Genomic DNA, 20,111 nt, shown 5'->3' with positions numbered 1-20,111 from the left:
CTGAAACACTCCTTGATGCTTGCAGATACTATCCCTAAGAGCCCAAAGCCTGATTCAACCGAATGTTGAAAAAGATATTGGCACATCGTCGATTGTTCCTTCTCTTTAGCTAGAGCCTCTTCTAGAAAAGGTACTGTGTTTACTTCATCATTTATCTTTTTATTAACTAATTTGATTCTCCTAATAAGATCTCCTTTGCTCATATATTGGCACTTGATTCTCTAGCTCTGAACTACTCCTTCAACTTTAAAGAATACATAGATGAAAGTGAGATTAGCTCATCAGCTATTTCTTCTCAAGGGACTTTATCAGACGAGATTAGAAAAGCAAAAGGACATGCTGTCAATGCTTGAGAAGGACATAGCCGATTTGGTCTAAGATGCAGATCCAATGAGAAGAATCTTCTTAGCTATTAAGGATAATTTATCCCTAGATCTTAATGAAGCCTTGATACCTTTGTCTAACATTGAAGATCAAGCTCCTAGGGTGAAAAAGGCTCAAAGGAATCTGTCTAACCATGAAGCATTAATGGCCAAGAAGAACTCCAATAAACAAGAAGCCAAAGAATTAGCACAACTGATTGATAATATGAAGAATTCATCTTCCAGAATTGAACCAGTGTTGAATCAGCTGAGAGCTAGGCGTGCTGAACTTGAAAAAGAACTGGAAAAGTGTGAAGGCTGCCATCAATTGCCACGAGTCAAACTTGGTCCAAATCCCTAATGCCATCAAACAGAAGAAACAAGAGATGCTGACCAAAGTCAAAGAAGGCAAGGCCATTCGTAGCAACCTTGAGAACATTGCTGGATCGACCGAAGAAGACAAGCAACAAACTATAGAAGTTGATGCTATTCAGCTGAAAGCTCTAAGAGCAATCCACTGATGTTCTTAATTTGTAATCCATATTTCAGTAGTTGTAGCATATAGCCTATGCAAAACTTGATGATAATTGTACCTTTCCTACTACTTTGATGTACCTTTTAGTTCGGCTAGAAGAGCCAATTTGAAATAGCCCATTTCTGATTTCTAACTTCACTCCAACTCAATTAATTCTGAAAATGGCCACTACTACTGAAAAACCCTTTGAATCCTTTCTTGGTTATCAACGCCACATTTTCCATGGCCACTTCCATTAATTGCAGTTACTCTTCGCACGTCCAGAGATATCTACCGTCTCATCTCCATGGCTATAAATATCAGCCAAGGGCTCCGACCTCAAACACATCTACACTTGCAACTACCTTCATTTTCTTGCATCCTCCATCTTCTCAAACCCCATAGAGGTTTCTTCTTCCCTTTCATAGATCCAAACAAAAATCCATGGCTAGCGAGGAAAACCACGGCAAGCAAGTGCTAGAGAAGGTCCAAGAGGAGAACCTGCCCATGAGCCAGTGCCTCCGCCATATGAGGTAAGACCAACATCTTCTGCTTATGACAGTGAATCCTTCTAACCCATTTATAGGTTAGTCTTGAATGACAGCCTCCGGCCACTTCCTCCTAGGACTAGCGAGCCCTCTACCGCTACATCTGCTACTGCCATGCCGGACTCATCGTTAGACTCCTCTTACTCCTACAACTGGCTATGACATCTGACATTTCCTCTAGGAGTGGAGGGCGGCCCAGGACCATTATTTTGAGGCAACTCAGGAGAACGATCAGCTTGAGATCCACCTTGTGGCCTCTCAAGCCACCCTCCTTGCCGCCGAGGAAGAAACCAGTGCTGCTCGAGTGTGGCTAGCCGAGTCCGATGCCATGGTGGAGGGTAAGATGAACTCCAAGAAAACCCTTTTTCAATCTCTACTATCTTTGTCTTGATAGCCCCTTTGTTTTTGTGATTGCCAGCCCTAACGGTGCAGTTGGAGAACCTCCAACTGGCGGCGAACGCGGCTACAGCGGCCATCAACGCCCGGGGCCCTCTCCTCAACAACCGCCTGCATGACATCCTGATGCGTGTCTAGGAGATCACCCTCCATGGTGTTCACTATGGCGTGGCAGTGGCCTTGGACGCGGCATAGGTCCAGACCAGGCATGATCTCCGCACCATGGAGAGGGGCTTCCCAATGACCATGACCCCGACATGCACGAAGACTTGATCGAGGACTTAGACAACGTGGCGGTGGCCATCATGGACATCATATCCGCCCAGGATGTGATTAATAGAGTTTTTTATTAGATTGTACTAGGAACAAACTATCAATGAATAAAGCCCTTCTTCATGAACTTGTTTCTGGATCTAATGATTGTCTAGATGTTTGTTTTTGCTCTATAGGCGATACATATCGTATTGGCTTTTACCCCTTTGGGTTAATTTTTGAACTAAAGGTGATACCCTTCTGGTGCCGGCTATTAGAGCCGATGATTGAACAAATTGGCTATCAAGTATTAGTCCAAACACTAGGATAATATTTCTTTAGATACTTTCCATTGATCGCTCTATCAAACTCCTCTTCTCCTTCTAGCATTTCCAAAATATAAGCATTGCCAGGTGCACATCGTTTAATCCTATAAGGACCTTCCCAAGTAGGTGACCATTTGCCAAACTTGCTATCTTTAGACCAAAACAGCAATTTTACTTTCCAGACTAACTCTTCTTCACCAAACTGCTTGTTCTTGACCTTTTTGTCATAATGCCTTGCAACCCTTAATTTATTCGCTTCAATATTCTCAAAAGCACGCAGCTGATGACAACTTAAGTCCTCCAAATCATCCATCACAAGATTTTTGTAGACTTCGGCTGTCAAATCATTATGTAATGTAACACGTCTTAATCCAGTCTAGATTTCCCAAGGAAATACTACATTATGCCCATATACCAACTCATAATGTGATGATATAATTGATCTATGGCAAGCCATCCTATATGCCCACAATGCCTCATTTAGGGTTCAGTTCCACTTCTTTGGTTGCTCCTCAATTTTCTTCTTAAACAACTTAATCAAAATTTGATTGGATGCCTCTGCCAGACCTTGAGCATAATAAGGAGAAGAATTTAATAACTTAATCTCCATACTGGCAGCAAAATCTCTGAATTCTTTTGATGTAAACATTGTCCCTTGATCATTAGTAATAGTTCGAGGAATTTCAAAATGATATACAATATGTTCCCTGACAAAATCAACTATATTGTTCGGCACAAAATTTTTGTCCCATGTCGGGGCACACGAGCAAGCTAGAAGGGTCTGCTCGATGGAACTAGAGATCCGCCTAGCTTCAACGCAGGGATTATCGATCCTGAGCACTCCTCTTGAGACGTGCCAGTCAATTTGACCTGTAATTGACAAGGAGAGAAAGCTAATCAGTAATTTAGGGCAAAACATGCTGGTGTTGCCAGATAGTCCCGAACGTGTGGCTCTAAGAGCTGATAAGGAAGGAGATCGACTAAATAGCCAATTCTAGCATACTCATAAGAATAAATCAGTTAAAATCCATGGAGTTACTGGAAGGAAAATCAGTTATAATTCAGGAAGAATATCAGTTATTTAGACAAATACAAGAAAATGGCAATAGGATGTCAACAATAATTAGTTTATGCTAAGCCAATGACTGCAAGTAACCGAATCCATTTTTATATAAAAGAAATAGCTCATCATCATTTAACCATTTATTAGAGATAAATCTAATGAACATATTAGATCTCATCTATCGTTATGATCAGTGGGGCATGAGGCAAAATCATGCAGGCCGTAGAAACAACAATAAATTCGACGACCCTAACTTATTACTAATATCAGTGGGGCATGAGGCAGAATCATGTAGGCCGTAATACAATAATAAGATCATGGGACCAACACATCTTTCAACCTATCTTTACTTCAACGGTCTCAAGACGTGAACTGCTTATGTGAAACCACTCGATATTGGCTAAAACAGCCGATTCAGGCATAGTGCACAATTAAGGTCATGCCCTATCAGGAACAGATCTACCAAATAACGATCCCCACTCCTACAGGTGCTAATAGTGGGGTGTGAGGCAGAATCACACAGGCTGTGATAACGGGCCATAGAACGGTTTTTGTTAGCCAATAGATCTATTCAAGACCAGACATGCCTTAACTGCACACCATGCACGATCAAGATTGACATAAAACAGCCAAGTAAAACATAACTCATCGTTTAAGGTGTAGATTAGATCAGTTTAGATTAATAAACGATGAGTTAAATAGGATATAAGGCTGATCTAGATCAATCCCAATTGAGCGAAATAAATAATGAAAGCAATAAAGCAATATCGGTAACTTAATGAATCTATCCGAAGAACGCCACCCTTAGATAGAGCCGATAACTTGACCTTAATCTAGTTCAAGCAGTGGAGGTCGACCTAATTGATGCAGCCGTACTTGAACTAAACAAGAGTCGATAACTAGCTTATACCAGAGTTGCAGTGGAGGTCGACCGAATCGATGCAGCCGTACGAACAGAAGTATAAGCCATGACGGTACTTACAGACAAGCCAGAGGTCGGCCGGACCAATGCAGCCTTGCTCGCTGAAGAACTCGCTGAGATCTACTCTATTCCTACTCCTAAGGGGTGGCCGGAGCCAAAAAAGTAAGTAACTTGTATTTGATTGATTGTTGTCCTTTACAATAGCCGGGGTCCAATATTTATACCCAAAACCTAGGCATGAATCCTACTTAAGCATGACTCATCATAATTTTTGGCTTAAGAGAAAACATTATTAATTTAAGATAACTTGGACCCTAATCTTTCCCTTTTTATAGAGTCCAACATATTTTTCCTGGCGTCGATCATAGCTTTTGTCGTTATCTGCTTGCGCTATCTGAAGAAAGCTAATTCCAGTTCTGCATTCGAATCAGCTGATACCAACCTTCCTACAATCGATTCCTTGATGACATGATCTTGGGATCTTTCGAGTCCCCGCAATTCTTCTTCCAAATTTTGGTGTAAACACATGCCCCCCCTAATTTTGAGATAAAAGTAATTTTATTCCAAAATTATCATGTCTGTACCCCCGATAGGTCCATAGTCATGGGTAGAGAATCTTGATCTAGGGTCTACTGTTGTCACCGTCTATGTCGGCTAATGAACCCATGCTTCAAAACTTTTAGGAGAGCATCATTGCTACATGGGCGCTTGGATCCATCTTTCTAGGCCTGACTATAAAATATCTATCCGACTCTGGTGAGAGCAATTCAACAATTTAGCTATGTTTCTCTTCTATCTGCTTCATCAAGTGCCCCTAACTCCGCCTGACCCTCCATGGCCTATCTTTTTCCCATGAAGATCTTGAGTGGTTAGAAGAATTCTTATGCATAGGGTGATTGTGTCGCTCATCTTAGCACCTTGTCGAGCGAGAGGATCAGCTACAGCAGTTAGAAGAATTCTTGTGATATCACCTGAGTCTTCTCTCCATGCTCGTAGAGCTATTCTAGTGTTTGCAAGGGCTAAAATGTGCGGACACCTTTCCCTTGTTTGCTCCATCAAATGCCCATGGGAAAGCCACAGGCTTCTTTCCCACAGTTTCCCCTGTCACCGAGAAATCAGCTGGGCATCTGTTAGGTAGGTGGCTTTTCCCCTTCTCTGGCATAATTTTATCAATGGGCCAATGTGACTCAGTTTAGGATGACCTTTAGCCTTGTGGGGATCTAGACTCCCTTCAATCCTAAAGAATCCTCGGTGGGTCGATCGTTGGTCAATGTAAATCTTTTGTATCCATCCCACGATATTTTGTAATTATGGGAGGCAATAAGTCTAAATCTGTTATCTCTTCGTTATCCATCCCCTGTATTTCTGGTGTGTCGATCTATTTCCGTATCTAACTTCAATTCCACACCTCCGGCGAAAATCTATCTTCTCACCTTCCTGGGCTATACATACGGGCCACGGCTGTGGATCCAAAAACATCCTCCTTCATCTCAAACCTTTCGTGTTTTTAGTGCGGTTTCTACTTTCTCATAGGTTTGAGATCATGGAGAACAGCAAGAGATCTGCTAAGGAGGCCCTCCATGGAGCTGCATCATCGTGCTAGTGCCTTCATCATCAGGAGGCTGCAACTCGTGATGCTCTCACTTCTTTGGGGCATAGGGACAACTCCATTCAGCCTTTGAGGTTCTCTTCGTCAATAGCTCGCCACCAACTCCCCTGCTATCCGAGGAGGTGGGTCGACAATGATGACCTGCTCGCCTCCATCGATAGGCATGGCCAGAATCTCACCGACTTTCTCTCCCTCGTAGAATCGACTCTGGCTATGGTCCGATGCCGATCGCCTCCCGAGGCCGATTCGGTGGAGGATAGGTTGGCCAAGGCCTGAGACCAGAATCACGGGTGAGATATCTATCATAACTTTTGCTTCCTCTCAATTTCATCTTCAAGATTCTGATCATCTCCCCTTTGAATCTTTTTAGATTTGTCCGCTTAACTAGAAAGCCTCTGATTGGCTGTGGAGTATGCGGCGGGATTCATCAACTGCCAGAGGCACCGTCCTAGTAGTTCGCCTACATGACATCCCAAACCGTGTCAAGGAGGTCGCTTTGCATGGCGTTCATCATGGTGCTGCCATTGCATTGGCTGCTGCGCAAGCCCGTTCTGGCCATGAACTTTGGTTCCTTCCCATAGTTTTCCAGCCGCGGCGCACCCTGGGAATCATGAGTGCCTTGTTGAGGATTTCTTCAGCGCCACCAACTCCGTAGCCTTTATTTCCTAGGCCGATGATATAGTAACCAAAGTGTTTTCTAGCCCACAGTTTGTACTAGGTGATATTTAGCAAACAATTTCTCTGTCTTGAGTGATTTTCCTTTGCTTCGTACTTCATATTATATGCATCACTTCATTCATGTTTGCTTTGCTCCTATAGGCGATACACATCGTTCTGGCTTTTACCCCTTCGGGTTTATTTTTGCACTAGAGGCAATACATTCCTGGTATCGGCTATTAGAGCCGATGACCGAACAAATCGGTTATCAAGTATTAATCCAAATATTAGGGTAATATTTCTTTAGATATTTCCCATTGATTGCTCTGCCAAATTCTTCCTCTCCTCTTAGTGTTTCCAAAATATAACCATTACTAGGCGCACAACGCTTGATCCGATAAGGTCCTTCCTAATTAGGTGACCATTTGCTGAACTTACTGTCCTTTGACCCGATCGACAATTTCACTTTCCAGACCAAGTCTCCTTCGGAAAATTGCTTAGTCTTGACCTTTTTATTGTAATATTTTGCAACCCTAAGTTTATTGGCTTTGATATTTTCAAGAGCACGCAGCCGAAAGCAACTCAAGTCCTCTAAGTCATCTATCATAAGATTCTTGTAGACTTCGGCTGACTAATTATTTTGCAATGTAACACACCTCGATCCAGTCTGAACTTCCCAAGGAAGAATTGCATTATGGTCATACACAAGTTCATAAGGCGACGCTTTAATCGATCCATGATAGGCCATCCTATATGCCCATAGTGTCTCATTAAGCGTTGAATGCCACTTCCTTGGTTGTTCCTCAATCTTTTTCTTGATCAGCTTAATCATAATCTGATTGGATGCCTCTGCCTGGCCATTAGCCTGAGCATAGTAAGGAGAAGAATTTAGTAGCTTGATTCCCATACTGGTAGCGAAATCTTCAAACTCTTCTGATGTGAACATTGTCCCTTGATCTGTAGTTATAGTTTGAGGAATCCCAAAACAATACACAATGTGCTCCTTGACAAAATCAACAATGTTCTTTGAGGTTACCTTCTTCAAAGGAATTGCCTCAACCCATTTAGTGAAGTAATTTGTTGCTACCAATATGAACTTATGTCATTTGCTTGAGGGCAGAAAAATCTAGGCCAATTAAATCAATTCCCCAACCTCGAAACGGCCATGGCTTGATTATTGGATTCATGGCTGATTCAGGCGATTTCTGGACATTAACAAAACGTTGACAGTCCTAGCACCCCTTATAATATTCAAAACAGTCTTCTAATATTTTTGGCCAGAAATATCTAGTTCTGTGAATAATCCATTTCATCTTATAATCCGATTGATGAGCTCCACATATCCCTTCATGCACCTCACCCATCAACACCTTAGCTTCCTCTTGATTTAGGCATTTGAGCAATACCCCATTGACTATTTTATAATATAGCTGGTCATCCAGTAAAACATACTTAGTCGATTTATATCTTAGCTTTCTAGCAACTTTCTGTGACAGATTTCTAAGGTAATCGGCTATTTCGACTCACCAATCATTGTCCGAGGTTTCACTACTCAAGACTTCTCGAAACACTCGATAACCTGATGCACTTTGAGCTAGATGATTAGCCTCTTGGTTTTGTGCTCTCAGAATATGTTGAAAAGAGACATGAAGAAATTCCTTGAGCAACCTTTGGCACTCATCATAGTATCCTTTCGAAGTATCTTCTTTGCAATGGTATAGGCCAATCAACTGTTTAATAATTAACTGTGAATCCCCAAATATTTCAATTGTTCGGCCTTTACTTCATGAAGAAGCTGAAGTCCTTTAAGCATAGCCTCATATTCCGCTTGGTTGTTGGTAATCATTGGTTCAGTTGGAAGACGAAACTTGAAACTTGCCCCCTGAGGCAAAATAATAACAATACCAATGCCACCACCTTGCTTGCATGATGATCCATCAAAGAATAATGTGCAAGGTACCGGCTCTACATAATCAATGCTTGGCTTATGATGCTGGGTGACAAAATTAGCCATTATTTTTCCTTTGATTGCTTTAGCCGATTCGTACTTCATGTCGAATTCCGATAACGCGAGAATCCACTTTCCCACACTCCCATTCAGTATTGGCATTGATAACATGTGCTTAATCACATCAGCCTTGGAAACAACCATATATTCGGCTAATAATAAGTAGTGTCGTAACTTAGTGCAAGAGAAATATAAGCACCAGCATAACTTTTTGGTGGGAGAATATCTTGTCTCTATATCCAGGAGCCTTCTACTCAGATAGAAAACAACTCGCTCTTTTCCTTCAAACTCTTGCATCGAGGCCGATCCAATTGTCTTGTCATCAGCCAAATTGTACAACTTAAAAGGCTTGCCTTGCTGAGGAGGGACTAGCATAGGTGGATATTTCATATATTCTTTTATCTCTTCAAATGCCTTTTGTTGTATATCACCCCACTTAAATTCTTGATCATTTTTCAACTTCAACAAGGGAGAAAATGGCAGAACTCTCTCCAACAAATTTGAAATAAATCTTCTGATGAAATTAATCTTACCAAGCAAAGATTATAACTCTGTTTTAGTAGTCGGGGGAACTACCTCATCAATTGCTTTTATGCTTTTTTGACTAACTTTGATTCCTCTCTCATGGACCATGAAACCCAAGAATTGCCCAGCTAAGACTCCAAAAGCATACTTATTAGGATTCATCTTTAGACCATGTTTTCTTGTGCATTCCAGAGTCTCCCGCAAATCAGCTAGATGCTCCTTGTACCCTTTGGATTTTATCATACATCATTAATGTAGATTTCAACAATCCTACCAATCAACTTATAAAAAAATATAATTTATCACCCTTTGATAAGTTGCACTGGCATTCTTCAGACCAAAGGTCATCACAACCCACTCAAATAAGCCGATTGCGCTAGGGCACCTAAAAGCAGTCTTTGCTATGTCTTCTTCGGCTATGAAAATTTGGTTATATCCTGCATTGCCGTCCATGAAGCTAATAACCTTGTGCCCGGCTGCTGCGTCCACCAACATATCAGCTATTAGCATTGGATAACCATCCATGGGTGTAGCCTTGTTCAGATCTCTAAAATCAATGCAAACTCTTAACTTCCCATTCTTCTTATATACATGGACAACATTCAATATCCACTCTGCATATTGGCACGGTTGGATAAACTTTGCTTCCAGTAACCTTTTAGTCTCCTTCTTGATATCATCAAGTATGTTCGGGTTGAATCTCCTCAAAGCTTGTTTAAATGGCCGATATCCAGGTTTGATTGGCAACCGATGTTCAACAATTGATCGGTCTAGACCAGACATCTCATAGTATTCCCAAGCAAAACAATCTTTGAATTCCTTCAATAAATCAACTAACTCTCACTTATACTCAGGATCCAACTTGGCACTTACATACGTCGCCCTAGGTCTATCTCCAAAACCAATATCAACCTCTTCCAATTCATCGGCCGACTGTGAAGCCATGTCCTAGTTTGCCATCTGTACCGTCTATTAGGTTATCCATTAAGACAAAATTTAAAGCCAACTGCTTGGATCGGCTATTGGCTTTCATTATTGATTCTAATGAAGCCTCCTTCCCATAACTTGCCAGAAATGCATTCGAAGTTTGCTAGCTCCCAAAAGACTGGATTGGCTATTGCGATACTTACAGACTCATTAGCGCTGAACCAGATCAACATCATCTCCATGCCATTGAATCAAACACTGATGCATGGTCGATGGTACACAATAGTTCACACGAATCCAATCGCGACCAAGGAGCAAACTGTATGACCCTTTTCCATCGATGACTGAAGAATGTGGTGAGCAGAGTCTTACTCTCGATTGTCAGTTCGACATTCATTGCCCCCTAGGTCTTAGACGCATTACCCCCAAAGTCCTTAAGCATCATGTCAGTCTCAATCAGATCTCCTGGTCCCTTGCCAAGTTTATGAAAAGTGGTGTAAGGCATGAGATTGACAGAAGCACCTCCGTCCACCAACATCTTGTTCATCGGCTTTCCATCAACCAAACCTTTTACATATAAAGCTTTTAAGTGTCAATGCTTGACTGGTTTATCAAATATAGCCTACTGTATAACCATCAGCTTGGCAACTATCTCTTCATACTCTGATTCATCAAAATCTGAATAAACTTCTCGATCTGCCAGAGCTCTGAACTCTGATGGCAATAGAAAAGCCATTTGAATATCAGCCGATGGTTGCCTTCTATCGGTTGTTTGCTTAGCACACCATACTTGAGGTTTACCGGATGCCTGAGCCTATTCCAACTATCTATTCCTTAGGCGTTGCACCCTTCTCCTCTAGCTTCTTGTCAAACCTCCTAGGACACCATTGGCCTTCCTACCAAATATATTCTCTCTCGTTGCCTTCTTCTTCTTCATAATCCACCCAGTTTCGATCAACAACCCTTTTTCCAAGCCAATTATGAATACTTCCATTTTTAAGCGCCGATCCATGTTATTATGATGATAAGTATTTTGAGCATGGACAGACCGATAGTTGGCTTGAGATTGCCTAAACTCCCAATATTGATCGTTGCACTCTGGACAGTTATTCCTGGTAGGCAACTTCAAACCTTCGTTCTAGCAATGTCTAAAGAAAGGACAATTCCAATGTGATTCAGCTTGCTTTCTTTCGTACCTCTCTTTTTCCTGTTGATGCTAGTATTCTTGCTCTTCTAACCAACGCTGATGATCCTTTTCCTTCTACCTGCTACCATTTATTCAATAGAATTTGAGATATAACCCGTGGCTTTGTCGCCCCACCTTTTGATGTTTCTCCTTGCTCATATTAGCTCTTTTTCTTGTCGCGACGTCTTCTAATTTCTCTGTAATCATCAGCCAATATTTGCATCTCGGGATCAGCTGTTCTAGCTTCTCTTGATTTGGTTGATGTCAGGACCTTAGTCTTTCCTTTGAGCAGCCTAGCATTGACCATGTTGAAAGGTCCTAATGGCTATAGGGGGTGAATAGCCTAATAAAAATTTCTACAACAACACTTAGCAAACCGGTTAGACAATTATGAGGTGAAGCAAGTGTTGCGCTAGCCTACTAAAATTGCAAGCCATCTACCACAATTCTAGTTGATATAGTTTCTATCCACACAATAGCTATGTCACTACACTAAGTTAGTGTGCTCTCAAAGGCTAACTAAAGAGCCACACTAACCAAACTAACAAGCTCTCACAACTAGCTACACTAAAGAGCTTGACAACTAGTTTGTGGTAGTGTAAAGAGAGTGAGCAAGAAGGTTATACCGCCGTGTTGAGGAAGGAGCCAATCAATCACAAGAATGAATAACAATAAAGACCAATCACCTCGGAATCAAATGATGAACACAATGATTTTTTTACCAAGGTTCACTTGCTGTCCGGCAAGCTACTCCTTGTTGTGACGATTCACTCACTTGGAGGTTCACGCGCTAATTGGCATCACACGCCAAACCCTCAATAGGGTTCCGCACAACCAACACAAGATGAGGATCACATAAGCCACGAGCAATCCACTAGAGTACCTTTTAGCTCTCCACCGGGGAAAGGTCAAGAACCCCTCACAATCACCACGATCAGAGCCGAAGACAATCACCAACCTCCACTCAACGATCCTCGGTGCTCCAAGCCATCTAGGTGGCGACAACCACCAAGAGTAACAAGCGAATCCCACAGCAAAACACAAACACCAAGTGCCTCTAGATGCAAACACTCAAGCAATGCACTTGGATTCTCTCCCAATCTCACAAAGATGATGAATCAATGATGGAGATGAGTGGGAGGGTTTTGGCTAAGCTCACAAGGTTGCTATGTCAATGCAAATGGCCAAGAGAGTGAGCTTGAGCTGGCCAAGGGGCTTAAATAGAAGCCCCTATGAAATAGAGCCGTTGTACCCCTTCACTAGGCACAACATGGGGTGACTGGATGCTCTGGTCATATTGATCGGACGCTGGACCTCAGCGTCCGATCACGCGATGCATGCCATGTGTCCCCTCTCGTCAAATGTTGATCGCCCGATCTCAACGGTCAAGTGACGACCGGATGCAGCAGCTCAAAGTGACCAGATGCTGAACCCCAGTGTCTGATCATTTCTAGTAAGCATCTAGAGATGACTTTTCACTGACCAGACGTGTCCGGTCATGCTCAACTGGACACTCCCAGCGTCTGGTCACTCAGCGACTCCTCTGTGCACGACCATGTTAGTGTGACCGTGTGCAACCAGCTAGCGTCCGGTCATTTCAGCGCCAACGTCCGATCGATGACCGACGCTGTGCTTTTTTCTGCTGCTACTGACCGGATGCGCCGGTCCTTCCGAGACCAGCGTCCGGTCACTTACTAGTGACCTCCATCTTTTCTGTCTAAGGCGCTGGTGGCACCATCGGACTATCCGCACTCTACGGGCGGACACTCTGCCGGTGAAGTTCCTAACCCTTGCTCAAATGTGCCAACCACCAAGTGTATCACTTTGTGCACATGTGTTAGCATATTTTCACAAACATTTTCAAGGGTGTTAGCACTCCACTAGATCCTAAATGCATATGCAATGAGTTAGAGCATCTTAGTGGCACTTTGATAACCGCATTCCGATATGAGTTTCACACCTCTTAATAGTACGGCTATCGAACCTAAATGTGATCACACTCTCTCAGTGTCTTGATCACCAAAACAAAATAGCTCCTACTATTTATACCTTTGCCTTGAGCCTTTTGTTTTTCTCTTTCTTCTTTTCAAGTCCAAGCACTTGATCATCACCATGGCATCACCATCATCATGTCATGATCTTCATTTGCTTCACCACTTGGAATGTGCTACCTATCTCATGATCACTTGATAAACTAGGTTAGCACTTAGGGTTTCATCAATTCACCAAAACCAAACTAGAGCATTCAATCTCCATGTTGATGACAACCCTTTCACAAAGATATGAATTGAAATTCAATTGAATCCAATGTTGCTTGCCCAAGCATATTTACCATGTGTAAAAGGATATGGACAAGTTTCATGAACCCCAAATGGTAGCAATTGCATCCCGCTACATATGTGCTAAGAGTTTGGATTGTAGCTTGCACATATGCTTAGATAGGAAATATAGGAGACAATGTCTACTAAATGATGCTAAGGTATAAAAGATGGACCTTTGAAGCATGATACCAATCAGAGTGCACTATTATACCATCCTTAGCATCATGGTAGCTCGATACCACTTGGAAGCACTTGGAAATGAAATCACTAGATAAACTTATGCATGCTAGATTTTCATTTCATCATTCAAACCTACAACTAGCATACACCACACAAGCATGGATATTGAAATTTAAAACTTGTGCCATGCAAGCAAACATATGAAATGCACATTCAAATGCACCATACAAGTTCATGAGCTTGCTCCCCTTACTTGTGTGCTCAAAATTTTAATTGATCCCTTTCCTTTGTCATATTTCTCCCCCTATGTCAAATCCCCCTTTTCATTATCTTAGTACACTAATATCTTTGTTTTTCTCCCCATGTACTAATATCACTAATATCTTTGTTTTTCTCCCCCTTTGTCATCAATGACCACAAAGGTTCAAAATGTAGATAGGTTGAAATTATCAATGTCAATCAATGGGGTGAGGATCATTTTCCCAAATTTGGTTCAATCTAAAATACTTGCCATAGATGTTTAACTCGGTTTGATCCAAGGACAAGCTTCTTCACACCTCCAAATAAGGGTTATCTTGTACCATGTTGAGCTAAGCACTTAGAGCTCATTTTCTAGATTAAACACTAGGTTTACAAGCCCATAAACATGTCATATGCTCCCACTAGATCAAGGCAAGCATAGAAGCAATAGTGGTACCATACAAACATCAAATTCATTTGATTTTCATGAATGAGCCTATTAAATGTGAAAGATGTCTAGATGCACTAAACATGTCCTTAGCAAGGATGTATGCCATGCCAATCAACTTTTACCTTGGGTTGCTCGAAGAAGAGGCATGTCATATAAGTGGGGGTGCATCAACACATATTTGAGAAATCCAATATATTCAACTCATTCCTTAGCTTGCAAAACCTTTTCTCATCCAATGGCTTGGTGAATATATCGGCAAGTTGATCTTTGGTGCCTACACTCTCAATGCAAATGTCCCCTTTTTATTGGTGATCTCTTATGAAATGGTGGCGGACATCAATGTGCTTTGTTCTTGCATGTTGAACTAGATTGTTGGTCAACTTGATTGCACTCTCATTGTCACATAGCAATGGCACTTTCTTGAACTTGATTCCAAAGTCACTCAAAGTGGCCTTCATCCAAAGTACTTGTGCACAACAACTACTGGCGGATATGTATTTGGCTTTAGCGGTTGATAATGCAACACTATTTTGCTTCTTTGATGACCATGAAACAAGTGATCTTCCCAACAATTGACATGTGCCCGAGGTGCTCTTCCTTTCAACCTTGCATCCCGCATAGTCTGAGTCGGAGTAACCAACTAGCTCAAACTTTGCTCCTTTGGGATACCACAAACCAACATTTTGTGTATGCTTCAAGTACCTTAATATTCTCTTTGTAGCCTTCAAATGACTTTCTCTTGGTGAGGCTTGAAATCTTGCACACATGCATACACTAAACATGACATCCAGCCTTGATGCGGTCACATAGAGTAGGCTTCCAATCATAGACCGATACAATTTTTGATCCACCATATTGCCACTTGCATCACTATCCAAGTTGTCATTTGTTCCCATTGGTGTACTAATGGCCTTGCTATCACTCATGCCAAACTTCTTGATCATGTCCTTGATACACTTGCCTTGACTCACAAATGTACCATTCTTCAATTGCTTAATTTGAAGACCAAGGAAGTAACTTAACTCTCCAATCATGGACATCTCAAACTCATTAGCCATCATCTTTCCAAACTCATCACAAAAGTCTTGATTGGTTGATCCAAATATGATGTCATCAACATAGATTTGCAACACAAACAAGTCTTTTCCAATCTTCTTGATGAAAAGAGTGGTGTCAACCTTGCCCATTATGAACCCTTTAGAGAGTAGGAAGTCCCTCAATCTCTCATACCATGCCCTAGGTGCTTGCTTCAAGCCATACAATACCTTCCTCAACTTGTACACATGGTCGGGCTTCTTATCATCTTCAAAACCAGGAGGTTGCTCAACATAGACTTCTTCATTAATGTAACCATTGAGAAATGCACTTATGACATCCATTTAATAGAGCTTGATGTTGTGGGCACAAGCATAGGCTAGCAAGATTCTTATTGCTTCCAATCTAGCAACAGGAGCATATGTTTCTCCAAAGTCAAGACCTTCAACTTGTGTATAGCCTTGTGCTACCAATCTTGCTTTGTTCCTTACTACTATCCCATCTTGATCTTGCTTATTTCTAAAGACCCATTTGGTTCCAATCACATTGTGTCCCTTTGGTCTTTCTACTAATTCCCATACTTGATTTCTTGTGAAATTATTCAATTCTTCATGCATAGCATTCACCCAATCAACATCCTTCAATGCTTCATCTATCTTCTTTGGTTCAATGGATGACACAAATGAGAAATGCTTACAAAATGATACCAATCTTGATCTAGTTTGCACACCTCTTGAGATATCACCAATGATAGTGTCCAATGGATAATCCCTTGCAACATTGGTTGGTTGGAGGATTGGAACTTGATTGCTTGCACTTGCTTGATCATTGGGTTGAGATGATGTACTAGCCACTTGATCTTGTTCATTATCATGAGAGCCACTTGTACTAACTTGATTTGTATCATCTTGCACATTTGAGTTAGAGAGCACTTGCACTTGATCATCTTCATCATCATTCATTTGCCTAGGCCTCAATTCACCAACATCCATGTTCTTCATGGCATTTGAAAGTTGAATGCCTCCAACATCTTCCAAGTTCTCATTCTCTACTTGTGAACCCTTGGTTTCATCAAATTCAACATCATAAACTTCCTCAAGAGTACCAAGAGTATATCTAGTGTAATCATCCACTATCACAAAGCCATATTTATTTCCACCAATGCTAGTGTATTGTGTTGGCCCAAACAAGTCCATATGCAATAACTCAAATGCTTTACTAGTGCTCATCATGCTTTTCTTAGGATGGGTGTTTCCAATTTGTTTTCTGGCTTGACAAGAGCTACAAAGCTTATCCTTTTCAAACACAACATCTTTCGAGCCTCTAACCAAGTCATGCTTAACCAATCTATTCAATTGTTTCATTCCAACATGACTAAGCCTTCTATGCCATAACCAACCCATGCTAGACTTAGCGAACAAGCATGTAGATAATCTAGCTTCACTATCATTGAAATCAACCAAGTATAGATTCTCATATCTAAAGCCTTTGAAGATCAAGTTAGAGCCATCTACACTTATGATCTCTACATCATCTACCCCCAAATATGCATTTGAATCCAAGATCACATAATTGAGCCACGGATAGCAAATTGAAGTTCAAGCTCTCTACTAGCAACACATTGGAAATGCTCATGTCATTGGATATTGCAATCTTACCAAGCCCTTTGACCTTGCCTTTGCCATTATCACCAAATGTGATACTATCATAACCATCATTGCCATTGGTGTTGATTGAGTTGAACATTCTTGCATCACTGGTCATGTGTTGAGTGCACCCACTATCAAGAACCCAATGCCTTCCTCCGGCTTTGTAATTGACCTACAAAAGAAGATCAATTCCTTTTAGGTACCCAAACTTGCTTGGGTCCAGTTAGTCACTAAGCTCTTTGGTACCCAAATGGCTTTCTTCTTTGAGCCCATCCATGGTTTACCAATGAACTTAGCCTTTACACCATTTGTTCCCCTAGTAAGCATGTAGAAAGAATCAAGCCTAATGGAGGATACATTAGCATTTTTGCTCTTATTTTTGCATTCATGCTCTTCATGACCAACTTGCTTGCAACTAGTGCAAAACCGACCATTGTTCTTCACAAAACTAGTCTTGTGAGGAGCAAAAGCTGCCTTGCCTTTCCTGGGGGTATAGCCCAATCCCTGTTTGTAGAGAGAAGCTCTTTGGCTACCCAAGCACATAAGCAAGCAATCCTCACCACCATAGGCCTTAGCCAAGGTGTGAGTGAGCTTATTGACCTCCTTCTTGAGGTTCTCATTCTCAACCATTAGTGAGGCATCACAAGTGAAACCATCACTACTAGATGAGGTGGAAGTGGAAGTACTACAAGAAGGGTTAGTGGGTGCAACAATGATAGGCATAGATAATGATTCATCAATTATATCACAAGTTAAGCCTACATTGCAAGTTTCAACATGCTTCTTTTTATTTTGCTCATTAAGCAAAGAGGAATGAGCTTTTTCAAGCTTCTTGTGAGCCTTGCCAAGCTTCTCATGGGCTTCCTCTAGTTTCTCATGAGTTGCTTTGAGCTCATCAAGGGCTTGCTTAAGGGCTTTTACCTCCTTATTCAAGCTATTGCATTCCCTTCTCTTAATGTCAAAGTGTTCTTTAGCATTTTTTAGCATGTCATATAATCCATCTTTAGTAGGTTCATCATCATCACTATCACTATCATTTTCATTATCATGTTCATCATCACTTTCATCATCATCACAAGTTTGTACCTTAGTGGCCTTAGCCATGAAGCATGATGGAGTGTCAAAGAGAGAAGGCTTCTCATTGATAGCAATGCTTGCAAGTGCCTTCTTCTTGGTGGTCTTGTCATCATCACTATCATCATCATCACTTGAGGAAGCATCACTATCCCAAGTGACTACATATGAACCACCCTTCTTCTTCTTGAAGGTCATCTTGTCCTTTTTCTCTTTCTTTTCCTTCTTGTCCTTCTTCTTGTTCTTCTTGTTGTCATCATCATTGTCGCTATTGTATGGACATTGAGCAACAAGATGATCTTTGCTTCCACATTTGAAGCACCTTCTTGACTCTTCCTTGTTCTTGGATGAAGATTTCTTTCTTCTAGCATAGTACCCTTTCTTCATCATGAACTTGCCAAATTTCTTAACAAAGAGAGCCATCTTCTCATCATCATCATTATCCCATGAGCCATCATCTTCACTTGATGTTTCTTGCTTTGCCTTGCCCTTGGATGATGTGGCCTTGAATGCCACACTCTTCTTCTTCTCATCCTTCTTCTCATCTTTCTTCTCCTTCTTTTCTTCTTTCTCATCATCATCTCTATATGTATCATCGGTCATTATATCTCCCAACACTTGGTTTGGTGTCATGGTGTCCAAACCACTCCTCACTAGAATAGTGACCAATGTGCTAAATCTTGAAGGCAAACATCTTAAGAACTTGTGGGAGAAGTCCTTGTCCTTCACCTCTTCTCCAAGTGCTTTGAGATCATTGACAAGCACTTGAAGCCTATGGAACATCACCGGCACACTCTCATCCTCCTTCATTTTGAAGCTTGCAAACTTCTCTTTGAGAATGTATGCCTTTGCACCCTTCACGGCTTGAGTTCCCTCAAATGATTCTTCCAACTTCTTCCAAGCCTCATGAGCTCTCTCAATATTCTTGATTTGCTCAAATATTCTTTCATCCAAAGTGTCATGGATGTCACTAAGAGCAATGTCATTATTTTTGGAGTAGTATTTCTTCAGCGGCGGTGGGAGCCTCTTCATCTTCAATCTCAATCTTTGCCTCTACCACCTTCCAAACCTTCCTATTGATTGACTTGATAATAAGTTGTAATCTTAGCCTTCCAATAGGGATAGTTGGAGCCATCAAATTGGGGTGGCTTCTTTGTGTTGTTGATTTGAGCCATTTTTACACCGAAGGTTGTTAAGCCTCAAATCACGGTGACCTCGGCTCTGATACCACTTGAAAGGTCCTAATGGCTAGAGGGGGGGAATAGCCTAATAAAAATTTCTACAACAACACTTAGGAAACCGGTTAGACAATTATGAGGCGAAGCAAGTGTTGCACTAGCCTACTAAAATTGCAAGCCACCTACCACAATTCTAATTGATATAGTTTCTATCCACACAATAGCTATGTCACTACACTAAGTTAGTGTGCTCTCAAAGGCTAACTAAAGAGCCACACTAACCAAACTAACAAGCTCACAACTAGCTACACTAAAGAGCTTGACAACTAGTTTGTGGTAGTGTAAAGAGAGTGAGCAAGAAGATTATACCGCCGTGTCGAGGAAGGAGCCAATCAATCAAAAGAATGAATAACAATGAAGAACAATCACCTTAGAATCAAATGACGAATACAATGATTTTTTACCAAGGTTCACTTGCTTCCCGACAAGCTACTCCTCATTGTGGTGATTCACTCACTTGGAGGTTCATGTGCTAATTGGCATCACATGCCAAACCCTCAATAGGGTGCCGCACAACCAACACAAGATGAGGATCACACAAGCCATGAGCAATCTATTAGAGTACCTTTTAGCTCTCCGCCGGGGAAAGGTTAAGAACCCCTCACAATCACCATGATCGGAGCCGGAG

Source organism: Miscanthus floridulus, chromosome 10, assembly GCF_019320115.1.
Source record: "Miscanthus floridulus cultivar M001 chromosome 10, ASM1932011v1, whole genome shotgun sequence".
In the NCBI taxonomy this organism is placed as follows: Eukaryota; Viridiplantae; Streptophyta; class Magnoliopsida; order Poales; family Poaceae; genus Miscanthus; species Miscanthus floridulus.
Note: the sequence above shows the minus strand (reverse complement) of the source record.